We start from the raw sequence: 12,774 nt of genomic DNA, 5'->3' as shown, positions 1-12,774 counted from the left end.
CAGGCCGGATAGATCATTTGGGTTTTTACTTGCTGTCATTTACACGACATCTTCATCTCTTGACCTTTCCATCTGCTTGCACCGACTGAGGCCTGGGCCTGCCTGAATGACTATTTTGGCTGCCAACCTGTATCATGTAAGCTGCCTATTCTCCCATATGCCTCGCCCAGTTGGTCGTGGAGCTGGCATTGGGCTACTGCTCACACTCTCTTGCATATTTCAACCCTTCTTCCAACTCAGTCTCACTGCTTCTTTTCTTTAAAGTCCACTTTATCCATCTTTTTGCACCTCTGCCCTTCCACGTAGCTGTCATTTACTGACCACCTTGATAAGTTCCTCCCTTCATTCCTCACTGATTGACCTCCTTGCTTTCCCTCTTTCTTGAACTTTCATCCTCCTCCCTCAACCTTGGTGATTTCAACATTCATGCTAACAACCCTCTGACTCTCATGCTTCTAGACTTGTAGTTCTAACATCCTTATTTGATCTTCAGCTCTGCTCCATTACCCCTATCCATCAGAATGACCACTGCCTTGATCTTGTCTTCTTTTCCAACTGCACTAGCACTAATATCTCCACGGCAGTCTTCCCCCTCTCTGACCAACTCTGATAAGTTTCAAAATCCATCATCTTTCCCGCCAGCCCCGATTGATCTCCACCTGTACAATTAGATGTGGAGTATAAGATGTGCATGAGCTAGAAGTCCTTGTTTGAAGAAGAATGCATGGATCTGTATAGATGCCACTTAATATTTGTTGGTTTTGGCCTGTATCAATTGATTTCATCTTTTCACCTAGTTGTATTATATAAACATGGATGATAAAGCCATTGCTAGTTTTAGGAGACTTATACCTTTGTTCAGTATTTAACATCTTGCCTAATATCTTCCACTGCGTTATTGACCATATAAACTGAAACAGTGAAGAAAGATTTAAAGAACCGGTCTCCCCAAATCTACTTAAGTTCTTATGGTTCTACTGATAATTATTTGGGTAAGATATCTTACAAAATCACTGTTTTTAAGTTGTTTTAGATACCAAGCATTAGAGCAGTGGTTCTCAAACCTGATCCTGGAGGCACCCCAGCCAGTCAGGTTTCCTGGATATCTACAATAAATACTCAGAGAGATTTGCATGTACTGCCTCCACTGCATGCAAAGCTCTCATGAATATTCATTGTGGATATCCTGAAAATCTGACTGGCGGGGGTGCCTCTAGAACCATGTTTGAGGACCACTACATTAGAGTCTTGCAGCAGGTATCAAGGAAAGTCTATGCAAGTCAAACAAATGCAATCATTTCTGGTACATGGAGAATTGAAAGCAGTAACTAATATGATTCCACTGCTAGATTATTTTTTTCTATCAGTGATACCAATAGATTGCAGTTATAAAGTTTTGTTGCATGGATGATACTTGGTAAATTGCGTAGGCGGAGAGTCACTCTGGGGCTGATTCTATAAATGGTGCCTAGGTTAGGTGGCGCCTAGCCAAATTCTGCACACAACTCCAAAATTTTTAACTGTCATTTTAATTGAAAATACCATTAAAAGTCAATTACAAAACAATGAAATACCAATTGAAGTTGTTTGTGGAATTCAGTGCAGCGCCTACCTGAAAAGTGGCATAGTTAGGAGTAGAGAATAGGCATGGTATGACTTGGCTACAATAAATTGATTGATGATCTACTGAAGTAACTGATTTTCCATTTATATTTGAACAAAGAAAGGGGCAAGGTGATCCTCTGGTAAGCCAGGAAGCTATAGGTGTTTCAATAGTTGAGAACAGGTGGCTATCAATAAGCCAAGAGGACACCAAATCAAGACAGGCCTGTAAAGGGGCAATATCTGGATAAAGTGAGTCAAGTGTATAAAATTAGCAATATGTTGTCTGCATAGTAAAAGGGCGTTAACACCGAAGTTACAAGAGGACTACTACTTTCTAAGAGTGGAGTTGTCAAAAACACAGCCTTATTGGAACGTCATAGGGCAAAGAATGCATAGAGAAAGTAGAGGTTGGTGACTACAAGAAATCAGAAGAATGAAGTTATGACTTTTTATCGTATTTATATAGCCTTAATAATAAACTGAATTTTAAAAATATTTTCCTTCAGTGTATTGACACATCTCTGTCTTCAGGTACCTTTAAATGGACACTGAGCAGAATGAGCAGATGAGCCTATTTCCACAAGTCCAAATGGACTAACATGAAAATTGGCTAACAATCAAGTTGTAAACGATACCTTATTAGGGCTAATTTAACATCCTTGGCAAGCTTTTGAGGCTTATCTTCTCTACATTAGGTCCAGCAGAGAGATAGATAATGCTTGAAGAGCTTGTCACAAATACATTAGGTAGTCCAATAAAGAGGTACACCTGACAAAGTTCTGAGAGTCATGCTGTCTGCACTGACCTGATTGAGAAGATCATCATCAAAGGCTAGTCTAATAATTGATAGTTGAACCTTATTTCTATGCAACCAGAATGGCAAATGTAGTGACCATTAGTTTTCAAAAACAGGTGGTCAAATAGGCACTAAAAGAATGATCTGATCTGATGTGATTTTCAAAGGACAAGATGTACTAAAGGGTTTTCACCATTGTGTCAATGCACAGTACAAAGGTCCCACATGGTGTACTTTCACCAAACACCACCCTCCAATCAAATAGACCATATTATACTGGCTGGGTAAAGCCTGCCTGCATTTGCATACTCTAGATGTCCGTGTAAAATGATTATTACATTGTATGTTAGAAAAGTGACCTTAGGTTACCAGTGAAATTATTATTAAAAATACCTGTCAGATGTTCCTTTATACTGAAAGAGTAGAAGAAAACCAAAACAAACAAACAAAAAAACTACAGAGATCATAGGAAAACAAATGAAGCCAAAATCTGAATGCCAACATTAGAATAAAAATGTAAAAACTCCATGTATAGCCTTTAATGGATGCAAATAAATAAATATAACTTTAAAAAAATGTTAAAAAGCAAAGATGATATCCAACGCAAAACATAGAAGTTATACTTCAGCTGTTGACTTTTATAGTTATTTAGCATTTAGTCACTTACTATAGTGTCCTAAACTTTATACTATATACTGATTAAATCATGAGCCTGAATGACTAGAGAGAGACAGCTTATGTAGTACTATAATTACAAGGTGGTTATTACTACAAACTCAAAGATTATATACTAAAACACATTTGAACCAGATTGTAGCAGCTGCTCTGTGAAGCTCATGCACATGAGGAACTGAGCTCTTGAAGAAATTGATCAATGAATTTTGTAGTAAGTGCAGTTAAAGAAGAAATGTAACAGTTCATATCTAACTGCAGTTCAGAATTTAAGCCTACTCTGAATATTAAGCAGATTTTAGGACCTGTGCTAAGTTTAGTAAATTGAGATCCTTTCTCTCCTCTCTTGCCCGGCCGACTCCCCGACGTCCGATACATCCCCCCCCCCCCCCGGCAGGACCACTCGCACCCCCACCCCGAAGGACCGCCGACTTCCCGACAATATCGGGCCAGAAGGGAGCCAAACCCTCCTGGCCACGGCGACCCCCCTAACCCCACCCCGCACTACATTACGGGCAGGAGGGATCCAGGCCCTCCTGCCCTCGACGCAAACCCCCCTCCCTCCAAACGATCGCCCCCCCCCAAGAACCTCCGACCGCCCCCCCCAGCCGACCCGCGACCCCCCCTGGCGACCCCCACGACCCCCCCACCCCCCTTCCCCGTACCTTTGGTAGTTGGGCCAGAAGGGAGGCCCAAACCCTCCTGGCCACGGCGACCCCCCTAACCCCCACCCCGCACTACATTACGGGCAGGAGGGATCCAGGCCCTCCTGCCCTCGACGCTCAACCCCCTCCCCCCCAACGACCGCCCCCCCCCAAGAACCTCCGACCGCCCCCCAGCCGACCCGCGATCCCCCTGGCGACCCCCACGACCCCCCCACCCCCCCTTCCCGTACCTTTGGTAGTTGGCCGGACAGACGGGAGCCAAACCGCCTGTCCGGCAGGCAGCCAACGTAAGGAATGAGGCCGGATTGGCCCATCCATCCTAAAGCTCCGCCTACTGGTGGGACCTTAAGGCGCGTGGGCCAATCAGAATAGGCCCTGGAGCCTTAGGTCCCACCTGGGGGCGCGGCCTGAGGCACTATGGGCCCAACCCGACCATGTGCCTCAGGCCGCGCCCCCAGGTGGGACCTAAGGCTCCAGGGCCTATTCTGATTGGCCCACGCGCCTTAGGCCCCACCAGTAGGCGGAGCTTTAGGATGGATGGGCCAATCCGGCCTCATTCCTTCGTTGGCTGCCTGCCGGACAGGCGGGTTTGGCCTCCCGTCTGTCCGGCCCAACTACCAAAGGTACGGGAGAAGGGGGGTGGTGGGGGGTCGTGGGGGTCGCCAGGGGGGTCGCTGGGTCGGCTGGGGGCCGGTCGGAGGTTTTTGGGGGGGGCGGTCGTTGGGGGGAGGGGGGTTTGCGTCGAGGGCAGGAGGGCCTGGGATCCCTCCTGCCCGTAATGTAGTGCGGGGTGGGGTTAGGGGGTCGCCGTGGCCAGGAGGGTTTGGGCTCCCTTCTGGCCCAACTACCAAAGGTACGGGGAAGGGGGCGGGGTGGGGGGGTCGTGGGGGTCGTCAGGGGGATCGCGGGTCGGCTGGGGGGCGGTCGGAGGTTCTTGGGGGGGGGCGGTCGTTGGGGGGAGGGGGTTTGCGTCGAGGGCAGGAGGGCCTGGGATCCCTCCTGCCCGTAATGTAGTGCGGAGGTGGGGTTAGGGGGTCGCCGTGGCCAGGAGGATTTTGGGCTCCCCTCCTGGCCCGATATTGTTGGGGAGTCGGCGGTCCTTCGGGGGGGAGGGATGTATCGGACGTCGGGGGGGAGGGCATCAGGCTTTCAGGATGGGGACAGACCTTCAAGGGGGGACAGTGCACGGAAGTCAGGGGGGGTGAACGGAGAGTCGGGACAGCGCACGGAAAGTCAGGGCAGTGCACGGAAGTCGGGGAGGGGGAGGTGAACGGAGAGTCGGGACAGCGCACGGAAAGTCAGGGCAGTGCACGGAAGTCAGGGGGGGGGTGAACGGAGAGTCGGGACAGCGCACGGAGAGGCGGGGCAGTGCACGGAAGTCAGGGGGGGTGAACGGAGAGTCGGGCAGCATGCGCGGGTATAATCGTGAGCGCGTTATACCAAAGTTTTTTGTGCTTATCATCGTGATGTTCTGCGCGCTATTACAGTGTGCGCGTTTTATTACGGGTGCGTGTTATTTGCGTGAAATACGGTAAACGGTTTTACTTCTGATTTTAAAAATAATCCTAAAAATGCTGGACTTCCCATGTTTCAAAGTAATAAAAACACCAACATTTTAAATAATGAAAAGTTTAGTGCAAGTATAAAGAATACATTTAACAGAGGGGAACAAATCACTCAAAAAGAAAACCACCCTCAATTTCAAAATTCATGCGCATTAGTTTCTCTAATTCTGAGGGCTAGTTTTATAGTAGTAACCCTGCATACTAGTAAATACGTATCTGAAAATGCCTCCTTCAATGCCCTTATTCCACACAATTTACTTATATATGAAATTTACTGCCCAACAACTGTTTTCTCCTTGGCAGGAAACAGAAAACCTTTTTAACACAACCATTTTTAGTATACCGTGAGTTGCCCATCCTAATATTTTTAGGATGGAATAAAAACATGCAATGGAGATGACCAATGAATGAAGCAAATGGGGTGACCTGGTGCACCACAACATACATTTAAAAAAAGGCATTCCAATATGAGTGTATTTAGGTCAAGGGAGGGAATGTACAGAGATTACATTTGCAAATTTAAAGCATGTTTTTCCATTCAAAATGCAGACACAAAATAAATGTACAAATGCACTCCTCCCCCCTCAAAAAAAAAAAAAGTGGGTAGAAATGTAGGTGCATCTTATAGAACAAATATAGCAACCTCTCCCCCGGGACCTTTTTTTAATTCCAGCAGTCCAGCGCTGTATTGGCAGGAGCTTTCCTGCCCCTCCCTCGCTGGACAACTTCCTCCTCATCTCTTGTGGCAGAGCGGTGCACAAGGCAGTCGTGAGCTTTTCGCGCTCCTGCCTGGTCCCACGCCACTCCCTGAATGGCTGCTGTCAGTTCTCACGGGATGCTCAAAATGAGCTTTCATCATTTTGGTAAGAGCAGCGATGAAATCTCAAAAGAATCAGGTTGGGCAGACTGGATGGACCATTCGGGTCTTTATCTGCTGTCATCTACTATGTTACTATGATCACAGGTGACTTAATGGAGGCTTTCAGAGAAACCAGATCCATACAATTATAAGGAAAGATTACGTTCTTACCTCAATCTTCTTTCTAGCAGATACTCCATTCCTGAACATGTGGGTAGTCCATCCCTTCTTGCAAGAATTCTTGTAGGGAGATTCATTAGCTTTCTTTTACTCTGCCTCCCATCCTTCTGGGCTGTCCTCCAATTCCTCAGTGCGTATACCAAAGCAGATGGTCAATCCTGGAGAGGAAACAAGAGGGAGGAGAATGGGGACAATCCCCAAGAAACATGTCTGCTCTGCTCATATCATTAAACATATAACAGATAAACAAAACTTACATTTGCAATATATAAGGTGAAAACGAACAAGTCACCAACTTAAGCACCACTTGCACTAAAAGTATGGGAGATTTCATAGATACCCCCTAGCTTCAATGCAGCAGTCGTGTCCTCTATTCTTGTCAAGGCTGGACAAAGGAAAAAAAAAGATGTCCAGATTCTCTGGCACCTTTGAGGGAATAAGCAGGCAAATGAGCATCTGACAAGGCGGGCTTCAGGAATGGAATGTCTGTCTACCAGAAAGATTATCAAGGTAAGAACCTAATCTTTCCTTCTAGTGTGACAGACACTCCATTCCTGAACATGTCGGATGTATCAAAGCAGTCCCCCCAGTTTAAGATGGGACAGATGAGCCAGCTTTCAAAACTGAAGATCTGAATGCGGAGTACTGTTTTGGCTGCCACATCCACCTCGTAAAACTTCGTGAATGTATGGAGAGAAGACAAAGTGGCAGCTTTAAAGATTTCATCTAGGGATATCACTGAAGATTCTGTCCATAAGGAAGTTACGCTTCTAGTAGAGTGCTCCTTTCCAGATATATAAGCGGAAGAAATGGTCATACAGATCCATCTTAAAATGGTTGCTTTTGAGGCTGGTTGACATAAGAACATAAAAATTGCCACTGCTGGGTCAATCCAGTGGTCCATCATGCCCATTAGTCCGCTCACGCGGCGGCCCTCTGGTCAAAGCCCAGCGCCCTAACTGAGACTAGCCCTACCTGCATATGTTCTGGTTTAGCAGGAACTTCACTAACTTCGTCTTGAATCCTTGGAGGGTGTTTTTCCCTATGATAGACTCTGGAAGAGCGTTCCAGTTTTCTACCACTCTCTGGGTGAATAAGAACTTCCTTATGTTCATACGGAATCTATCCCCTTTCAATTTTAGAGAGTGCCCTCTCGTTCTCCCTACCTTGGAGAGGGTGAACAACCTATTCTTATCTACTAAGTCTATTCTCTTCAGTAGCTTGAATGTTTTGATCACGTCCCCTTTCAATTTCCTCTGTTTAAGGGAGAAAAGGCTCAGTTTCTCTAATCTTTCGCTGTATGGCAACTCCTCCAGCCCCTTAACCATATTAGTCACTCTTCTCTGGATCCTTTCAAGTAATACTGTGTCCTTCATTTACGGCGACCAGTGCTGGACGCAGTACTCCAGATGAGGGCGCACCATGGCCCGGTACAGCGGCATGATAAAATTCTATGATCTGTTCGTGATCCCCTTCTTTATCATTCCTAGCATTCTGTTCGCCCTTTTCACCGCCTCTGCACATTGCGTGGACGGCTTCATCGACTTGTCGAGCAGAACTCCCAAGTCTCTTTCCTGGGAGGTCTTTCCAAGTACCGTCCCGGACATCTTGTATTCGTGCATGAGAATTTTGTTACCGACATATATCACTTTACACTTATCCACGTTGAACCTCATCTGTCATGTTGATGCCCATTCCTCGAGCCTGATTACGTCACGTTGCAGATCTTCGCAATCCCCCTGTGTCTTCACTACTTTGAATAACTTTGTATCATCCGCAAATTTAATGACCTCACTTGTCATACCTATGTCCAGATTGTTTATAAAGATGTTGAAGAGCACGGGTCCAAGCACCGAGCCCTGCTGCACCCCACTGGTGATGCTCTTCCAGTCTGAGTATTATCCATTTACCCCCACTCTCTGTTTCCTATGCGCCAACCAGTTTTTAATCCACATGAGTATTTCACCCTCAATTCCATGGCTCACACTTGCAATTTCCGAAGTACTCATTCATGGTCCTATATGGGCAGCCCCAGCCAATATGAACAGATGTTTCAACAATCAAAATTCATTCATAACCTCTAGATTCCAAAGTAAGAGTCTGCGCACATCTAACAAATTTCAACACTTGATCCCTCTTACTCGATCCTGAAAGAATGAAGGCAGGTAAGCGGACCTCTTGATTGATGTGAAAATTGGAATCCACCTTTGGGAAGAAAGATGGGACTGTGCATGAGACCATGCTTGAATCCAAAATTCTGAGAAATGAATCCCTGCAGGACAAAGCATGAAGTTCCAAGACTCATTGGGTGAAGGTAAATCATTACCCAAACTACCATCTTGATAGTGAGGTCCATTAGGGAAGCTTGAACCAGAGGTTCAAAGGGCACTCCTGCCAACATCTAAAGGACAAGATTAAGATTCCATTTTGGAAAAGGCTGTTGCACAGAAGAGCCCCACAATCTGAACTTTCAGCCTATGGCAAATTCAAAAAATTTTTGACAGGGAACAATGCCAACTCCTGGTCCAATCCCTAGTCCTGGGACTTCTAGACTACTGCAATGTCCTTTTACCTATCCATGCCCTACAGGCATAATAAAACAATTACAAACCATACAAAGCACAGCCCTCAGACTGATCTACTCACTAAGAAAATATGACCACATCTCCACTTCATACCTATACTCACACTGGCTCCTAATGCAAGCACAAATATTATTCAAATGTTACTGTCTACTGTTCAAAGCCCTAAATGGTGCTGCCCCCACCTACCTGAATGATTGCCTCATTTGGAACAACTCAACCAGACCAAGAAGAACTCGGACTCCATTTGCCCCCCCTCCCCTAATCAAAGACACACTGTGCAAGATGTATGATGGCCTACTAGCAACTCAGGTTACGAAACTTGACCACATCTTTCCAACTTACTGATAACGACTGATTAGAAAATCTTCCAAAGGAAAATAAAAACCCTGCTATTCAGAAAATTTGTCATGACAAACTAATGCAGTACAATAATTATCTCTATTCCTGTAATTATTACCTTACCCTGTAACTCTCCTGGAAATGTCCAGCTTACCTCTTTTGTAATCCACCTAGAACTGCAAGGTTAAGGCAGAATATAAATCACTAATGTAATGCAATGTTATGCTAGGTCTTTTCCCAGACCTTCTTGTAGGAAAGCAAGTACCATAGAGATTGGTGACAAATTCAGGTCCTCACCTTCTGAGCGCACCAAGTTTGGAAGCACTTCCAGGCTTGCACATATGCGCTATAGTTACCTTCTTCCTACATCTTAGAAGGGAGGAGACCACTCCATCCAAATAGCTTTTACATGCTAGCACTGTATGCTCAAGAGCCAAAGTGTACTGGATTCTGCAGGGCAATTGACTGTAAAAGCAGCTACGGGATGAGAAGGAAGTTTTGAGACTCCTATCCCTTTGCAGATGGACCAGATCTGCATGCTATGGTCACCTTGGCCAGTCTAGTGCTACTAGAACAACCAACCTCTAGTGCGCCATGATCCTGTGCAGAAGTTGACCTATCATGGGGCATGGATGCAAAGCATAAAGATGACCTGTCTTTGGCCAGGATTGCCCTTCACTTCTTGGCTCGTGTCTTCGACTAAAGAACTGAACTGCCTTCTTGTTGGCTGCCAATGCCATTAGATCAAATGTCAGGTGCTCACAGATTCTCAATGCAGGCAAAGGCTTCCTGAGACAGTGACCACTTCCCAGGATCCAGGATCTTCTGGCTGAGGAAATCCACTTGCACATTATCCATTCCTGCCATGTGTGCTGCCGAGAGTGCCAGAAGATGGCCTCCACCCATTGAAACAGCATCTGGGCTTCTAAGTGTAGAACAGTGCTTTTGGTGCCCCCTCTGTCAATTAACACAGGCTACTGCCATTGTATTGTCTGAGAAAACTCGTATCGCTTTGTTCTGCAATGTGCTCCAAACTCCTCAAGTACCAGGTAGATGGCTTGAAGTCCCAAGCAGTTGATCAACCACTTCCCTCTAGGAATGACAGCAGCTCTCTGAACTAGACACCCAGGGCCGCCATCAGGGCAGTACTACCAGTCCTGCATTTAGGGGCCCGGAGGTGACAAGGGGCCCGGGCTCCCCCAAGGTCCTAGGCAGTGTTCCCTCTAAGGCAGCGGTCTCAAACACGCGGCCCACGTGTGGCTCTCCAGGTTTTATTTGTGGCCCGCGGTCTGGAGGCAATCATTCTCTTCCTTTTGGAGCAGCAGCCGGCTCGTTCGTTCAAAGCCGCGGGTTGGCGGCTCCTTGCGCTATCCACTCCTGCATCAGAAGCCTCTCTGATGTCACACCATCAGAGAGGCTTCAGACGCAGGCGCGGATCTCGCAAGGAGCCGCCACTCGCGGCTTTGAACGAACGAGCCTGCCAGACACGCTGCTGCTCCAGTGGCGTACCAAGGGGGGGGGGGGGCGGTCAACTGTTCTCCTTAGAGTGCGGCTCGCGGCTCGTCTAGAGCAGTGGTGCCCAACCTGCTTCCCTTCCCTTCTCACTGCTGCCATCGGGCATCAGGCCGGCACCGTGTCTTTGATATCCCTGCTTCTCTTCCCTGCTGGGCCGACCAACTCTCGCGGCGGCCCGACGTCAATTCTGACGTCGAGAGGACGTTCTGGCTAACCAATCGCTGCCTGGCTGCCCGGAACGTCCTTTCCGACGTTAGAATTGACGTCGGGCGGCGAGAGTTGATCGGCCCTGTGCAGAAGAGAAGCAGGGAGATCTCGCCTGTTCCCGATTGCGGCAGCGGCAGCAGCCTATTTTGCGGCGGTGGTGGCATGGGGGAGGCAGGAAGGAAGAAAGAAAGAAGGGGGGGGACAGGGAACCAGAAACAAAGCAAAAAAAATGGGGCACAGAATCAGAGAAAGACAGACATAGAGAAAGAAAGAAAAAGTTGAGGGAGGGAATGAGGTCTGGAGGAGAGGAAGCATACAGGAGGCTGAAAGAAGGGAATAAATATTGGATGCACAGTCAAAAGAATAAAGTGCAACCAGATGAAATTACCAAAGATAGGAAAATGATTTTATTTTCAATTTAGTGATCAAAATGTGTCTGAATTTATATATGCTGTCTATATTTTGCACTATGGCCCCCTTTTACTAAATCGCAATAGTGTTTTTTAGTGCAGGGAGCCTATGAGCGTCGAGAGCAGCGCTGGGCATTTAGCGCAGTTCCCTGCGCTAAAAAACTGCTATTGTGGTTTAATAAAAAAGGATGGGGGGTATATTTGTCTATTTTTGTATGGTTGTTACTGAGGTGACAATGCATAGAATCATCTGCCTTGACCTCTTTGAAAAAAAACCAGAATAGGAATGATAATTAACATTTTCTCAGCGTAATGTGTGCTTTGTGTTTTTAATTTTATTTTTGGTAGATCATTTTGACTTGGTCATTTTAAAGTAGCTCGCAAGCCCAAAAAGTTTGGGCATCTCTGAGCTAGAGCGTTGAAACTGTGTATTAATATTTTATCCCCCCTTTTACAAAACTGTGGAGTGTTTTTTAGCGCCAGCCGTGGTGGTAGTAGCTCTGATGCTCAGAATTCTATGAGCGTCAGGGCTGTTACCACCGTGGCTAAAATCCACACTACAGTTTTGTAAAAGGGGGAGGGGTTAGTTTGTGATGACATATTCCATACTAGGGGAAGGTGTTTTCTGTGTTCTGTGTGTTTGAAAGACATGGTTTTCTGTTAGGATTGACGATGTAGGATTGATCTGTGCTGGTCTGGCTTGTTTAGTTTTACAATGGGTGTATTGATGTACTGCTCACTGCAATATGTAAGATGCTGCCTTTTCCTAGGTACTCATGTGTGACGTGTGGTTTGTTACTAAAAATCATGATTTTCTTACAGATGGGGGGGGGGGTGCCAAAAAATGATGGGTCCCGGGTGTTGCATATGCTAGGTACGCCACTGTATGTAAAGATACCAGAAAGCTGGCGAAGCAAAAACTTTAAGTAAATTGTTATTCTTCTAAGTTTTGAATATTTAACCCTCCCAAAATCTCACGGGCATTCATTTCAAGTTTCTTGAGATTTTGATTTAAACGCAATATCAAATATTTTCAATGCGTATAACAAAAATAAATTTGGGGAAATAAATAAAACCATTTGAACAATAAACATACAAACATATCCATAGATGATTAAAATTACATAAGGAGTACAAGGATAAACTACATTTGTTTAAAAATGCGTCCTCCGCGCCTGCTCATAAATTTGTGGAATATGTAACTTGTTGCTCATGCATATTTTTTTTTGCACACACCTCATCAATCCTTAGAGGGAACATTGGTCTTAGGCCACCATAGCACAAATTCTTGTATTATTCTTCTGCTGTGCACAACAATAAACAATAAACACTGCTGTCATACTTTTTTTTGTCCCCTGCCGATTCCCCCGAACAAA

At 45.9% G+C, this 12,774-nt stretch overlaps 1 protein-coding gene across 4 annotated transcripts in view; it reads right to left on the bottom strand.

Annotated features, from left to right (window-relative positions):
- Nucleotides 1–12,774, bottom strand: part of ATP11C (ATPase phospholipid transporting 11C) — a 281,152-nt gene that overhangs the window by 48,503 nt on the left and 219,875 nt on the right. The gene's annotated exons all lie outside the window — the stretch shown is intronic.

Source organism: Geotrypetes seraphini, chromosome 5 (genome assembly GCF_902459505.1).
Source record: "Geotrypetes seraphini chromosome 5, aGeoSer1.1, whole genome shotgun sequence".
NCBI lineage: Eukaryota > Metazoa > Chordata > Amphibia > Gymnophiona > Dermophiidae > Geotrypetes > Geotrypetes seraphini.
Note: the sequence above shows the minus strand (reverse complement) of the source record. Positions and strands in the feature narration are given on the sequence as shown.